Below are 5365 nucleotides of genomic sequence, written 5' to 3' on the forward strand. Positions count from 1 at the left end.
CAGGAGGGGATCGGGGCCCTGAGGCGTCCCCCTCCCAGTTCTCCTTGAGGGCCATCCTGGGAACAGAGGGGCAGTCAACACTCACGGGGGGCTTGCAGCCTGCCGCCTGCTCTGGCTTCCTCCTCCTTCAACTCCTCTGCCCGACCTCTAGGAGGAAGGCGCTTCCGGAGAGAGAAGGACCGGAGCATGCAAAAGCACACTGACATTGGGCTGAGAGGACGGCCAGGGCTTGCTCTCCTTTTTAACTCCCCCCTCGCGTGACGTGCTACCCAGGTGGTTGAGGAACTTCCAGCAAACCTTCACATCTAGCCTTCCACGAGGGCTGCTCATTCTGGCTTGGGGGATCTTGCTTGTAGAGGGCAGAATCTGGGGAGGGAGCTCAGCAGGGACGTGATGCCAGAAAACCTGCCCCCATCTCTGTATTCTGGAGATCAAGACAGCTCCAGGCCTAACTATTGGTTCATTGTCTCTGTTGGGGCCCCTCTGCACACATAACCCAAGGCAGGCTTTGAGGAGAACCAAGGGCAAAGAGCCTGAGTTGGTGAGTCTCGTGACACAGGAGACACTGTTCCCATCTCCAAAGTGATCTCTCCCCTCCCCCCTTACTTGAGCAGGCCTCATGGTGGATCTTTTCCCTCCACCACGTGGAGATCGCGAAGAAGGCATCGAGGACTTCTTTCCGCTGCTGCCTGTGAGGATGAGAAAGACAAAGGGTGGGAAACCCTTTTTTTGGCAAACATAAAATATCTGTTCCAGTCCCCAGAGTGACTCTCTTTCCAGGTCTGCATCAGAATACAATTTGAGATGCTGGGGATAAGAACATAAGAAGAGCTCTGCTGTATCAGAGGGTTCCCCTTTCCCCCCTTACCCCCCCCCCATGCCTCTCTAGGACGGAGGACTCTCTCCCTTGAACCCTCGGGGAGAAGAAGAAGAAGAGATTGGATTTATACCCTGCCCTTCATTTGGAGTCTCAGAGCAACTTACAAACTCCTTTCCCTTCCCCTCCCCACAACAGACACCCTGTGAGGTGGGTGGGGCTGAGAGAACTCTGACACAAACTGCTCTTTTTCAAGAACAGCTGTGCCAGAGCTTGTGACTGACCCAAGGTCACATCAGCAGGTGCAAGTGGAGGAGTGGGGAATCAAACCCGGTTCTCCCAGATTAGAGTCCGCACACTTAACCACTACACCAAACCCGAGTGAGTGTGAGGAATGGCCGAGACCGTCCCGTGACTTCAGATCACATGAATGAAGTGCCCCCCCCTTGAAGGCTCAGGCTATTTGCCTGCTCCCCACCCCACTCCTCGCCCCCCAAGACAGGAAACTGGGTTTTATGCCAGTTGGTTCAAAGATACTTCTTGGGCACCTTTCCTGCAGGGATGTTTAAAAGGAAAGTAGAACAAGACATTTTTGGCACCTGAGATGGATCTTCAGGGACCCTTTGGTTTTTAAAGGGAACTCCCCCACATCCAGTCTCAAAGCCAGGAACGGGGATTCAGCCAGACAAACACGGGTCCAACACTTTGCAGCACTGCAATGATGCAAATGTAACTTCTGCTTCATTTCGGGTGGACTCTATGGCACTGCACCCCACAGAGGTCCCTGTTCTCCCCTGGTGCTTGCCTGTTCTCTCCTGTCTGAACTCTTTGATGGAAAGCTAGAATGTACTTCTGCTTTTTCCACACTCCATGAATTTATATGGTTTCTCCCCTGTGTGAATTCTGTCATAGTATGTAAGGCCTTTCTGGTGACTAAAGCCTTTCCCACACTCCAGGCATTGATATGGGTTCTCCCCTTTATGAATTCTTTGAGAGGTTAGAGAATCCTTCCGTGTAAGGCTTTTTCCACATTCCTGGCATATATATGGTTTCTCCCCTCTGTAAATTACTTGATGGGCAGTAAGGCTTCTGGTGCCACTGAAGCTTTTCCTACACTTCAGACATTTATATTTTTTTGCTTCTCCCTGAATTCTCTGCATGCCCCTGGCTGAAAGAAAGAGACACGTCAGCACACTCTGAAAAATGGTGTGGGAATATTAGGGAATGAACTACATTAACTGCGGTTGAGAGTGCAAGAATTCAAAAGCTTGGTGTCCAGACACACTTTCAAAAGCCTTTGCTGGTAATCTGGTCCAATGATAGCTTAAAGTGTACTAAAGGATCAGTAGTTCAGAGGGGCTTCTCAAGAATGAAGCTGCAAGCCACCGAGTTTCTCCTCAGGTAGTGATGGAGGCTACAGATTACTTAGTTGTTTGCTCTTCAACCTCTACAGGCACCTTTTCAGCACTCACCCCAACTCTTTGGAGGAGAACCAACTAAGAAAGGTTACAGAAACCCACCAGCCCTAGGAAGGAAGCAGAAGGAACACACTGCCCCACCACAGACCTGACAATCCCTCCTCTTCAGGCAAGAACAGGAAGAACAGCTCTTCTTTTCCTTCCAGCCAGGAGATCAGGTCCGGTTTGGCAACCACTGGTCCTTTTCATCACAAAAGAAGAGCAGAAAATTACAATTCTACTCGGTGAGCATCAGTTCGGCTCTTCCAAGCTAACTTGACTATGTCCCCGCAGGCACAACAAGCAAGTAATCGGTGTGTGGTGGAGTACTGGAGAGGTCGAGGGGACAATGATAATCCAGTGAGCTTTCAGTCCTAGATAAAAAGAATCAGTCGGTCTATCGTCAACATCTTCTTACAAAATCATCAGAACTGATTTCTTCTTTCTGATAATAAGAGAGGGTCGGATTGAGGCGTCAGCAGACACCGAGACGTCTTAAACAGTTGGGATGAAAGTCTGCTGGCCCTTTCCAAATCACCCAGCTGCTAAGAAGAGAAGAGAAGCCGTGCTGGATCAGGCCAATGGCCCCTCTAGCACACTGACACACTCGACAAAAGCCAGGTGCCATCAGGAGGTCCACCAGTGGGGTCAGAACCAATGCTCCCTCTAAGCTGCTGAGTCTTGTGAGCAAACATTTGACTTTGTGAGCTACTTGCATTAAAGCTGTGAGCGAGCAATCTGGCTACTGCATAAATTAGTTTGCTCTGAAGCCATCCTCTCTGAGCTAAGACAAAAATGTGTGAGCTGGAGGCTAAAAAACTGTGAGCTAGCTCACACTAACTCAGAGGGAACACTGGCCCCTCTGCTCCATATATTTATCCAATCCCTTCTTGAAGCTCTCTACAATTGTACCCACCACCACTTGCCACTGCAGTGAATTCCATGAGTTAATTCCACTGCTGTCCCTCTAAGCATCATCTGGGTTACATCTGTTGGCCCTTTTCTGGTCCCTCTGTTCCATGGAAAACAGCAGGGCCGGGTTCTGCCCAAACTTCCAGAAGCTTAACGTTCCAAGCTCCCACCAAAGTATCCACTTGGAAACCTAAAATGCTCCAGAGGACTAGGGAATGCAGTAGGAATCATGAGACTCCATGGGCAGACCGTTTTACCAGGTCTCCCCCTTTCCCTGTAAGCGCTGGAGCTGCATCCCTCTGTCTTGAGTAGATAGTTGTCAGATCGTGGTATGGGCAGAACCTCCAGCCTCAAAGCCTGATCTTCCCTGAAAGGATTAAGTGCAATGTGTGGCTTCTTCCATATGTTCGGCCCATCATGAGTTAATAAAAGCCCACAGCAATCACGGAGTCCAAACCCTCATCGTAGATGTTGGAGGTCTCCCACAACAAGCAGTCTAGGCGTCTCAGGCACCATGCTTGAGAGCTGAGAAACTGAGAAGCCGGCCATATGCCCTCCACAGTCACATCGCAGTACAGGTGAGGTAAGGCCAGCTTGGAGGAAAACACCAACCTGGATCCACCCACTCTCTCCAACCCAGCATCTCTTGGCTTCCCTTCTGGTGCCCTCTCATGGGGTCCAAGGACTGCCAGACACAGCCTCACAACTGTGCACGGAGAACCCTGAACCCTTGCCAGATGTGTAGACAGGATGGCGTGACTTAGCCAAAGGCTTGAACATATCCCTCCTCAACAGTGACTCCCGAACTATGACCAGAGAAGAGCCATCGCCACACTCAAAAGCATCGAGGAGGAAAGGCCCCTCACCCAGAGAGGCAACGTTCCCAAAATTCTCCAGCATGACTTCCTTGTACAGGGTTCTCTGGGCTGGGCGCAGCAGGGCCCACTCCCCCTGGGTGAAACTCACAGCCACCTCCTCAAAGGACACCGGACCCTGGAGGAGAAAGAGGAAGAAGAAAGTAATCCTTTCCCATCACTGGGAAACTGGTTCATAAGAAATAAATCCAGACATGGGTATTAAAACGATTCCTGAACAGCAGCAGCCAGGAGGGGATCGGGGCCCTGAGGCGTCCCCTTCCCAGCTCTCCTTGGGGTATTCTCTGGGGACAGAGGGGCGGCTGTCACTCACGGGGGGCTTCGAGCCTGCCGCCTGCTCTGGCTTCCTCCTCCTTCGACCCCTCTGCTTGACCCCTAGGAGGAAGGCGCTTCCGGAGAGAGAAGGACTGGAGCATGCAAAAGCACACTGACATTGGGCTGAGAGGACGGCCAGGGCTTGCTCTCCTTTTTAACTCCCCCCTCGCGTGACGTGCTACCCAGGTGGTTGAGGAACTTCCAGCAAACCTCCACATCTAGCCTTCCACGAGGGCTGCTCATTCTGGTTTGGGGGATCTTGCTTGTAGAGGGCAGAATCTGGGGAGGGAGCTCAGCAGGGACGTGATGCCAGAAAACCTGCCCCCATCTCTGTATTCTGGAGATCAAGACAGCTCCAGGCCTAACTATTGGTTTATTGTCTCGGTTGGGGCCCCTCTGCACACATAACCCAAGGCAGGCTTTGAGGAGAACCAAGGGCAAAGAGCCTGAGTTGGTGAGTCTCGTGACACAGGAGACACTGTTCCCATCTCCAAAGTGATCTCCCCCCTCCCCCCTTACTTGAGCAGGCCTCATGGTGGATCTTTTCCCTCCACCACGTGGAGATCGCGAAGAAGGCATCGAGGACTTCTTTCCGCTGCTGCCTGTGAGGATGAGAAAGACAAAGGGTGGGAAACCCTTTTTTTGGCAAACATAAAATATCTGTTCCAGTCCCCAGAGTGACTCTCTTTCCAGGTCTGCATCAGAATACAATTTGAGATGCTGGGGATAAGAACATAAGAAGAGCTCTGCTGTATCAGAGGGTTCCCCTTTCCCCCCTTACCCCCCCCCCATGCCTCTCTAGGATGGAGGACTCTCTTGCTTGAACCCTTGGGGAGAAGAAAAAGAAGAGATTGGATTTATACCCTGCCCTTCACTTGGAGTCTCAGAGCGGCTTACAAACTCCTTTCCCTTCCCCTCCCCACAACAGACACCCTGTGAGGTGGGCGGGGTTGAGAGAACTCTGACACAAACTGCTCTTTTTCAAGGAC

The 5365-nt window shown here is 51.5% G+C and overlaps 1 pseudogene; it reads right to left on the reverse strand.

The window, feature by feature from the left end:
• Nucleotides 1–4910, reverse strand: part of LOC107115046 — an 8647-nt pseudogene extending 3737 nt beyond the window's left edge.
• Between the last annotated feature and the right edge of the window lie 455 nt (nt 4911–5365).

The sequence above is a fragment of the Gekko japonicus genome, unplaced genomic scaffold (genome assembly GCF_001447785.1).
Source record: "Gekko japonicus isolate JY-2015 unplaced genomic scaffold, Gekko_japonicus_V1.1 scaffold6379, whole genome shotgun sequence".
NCBI classification, from domain to species: domain Eukaryota; kingdom Metazoa; phylum Chordata; class Lepidosauria; order Squamata; family Gekkonidae; genus Gekko; species Gekko japonicus.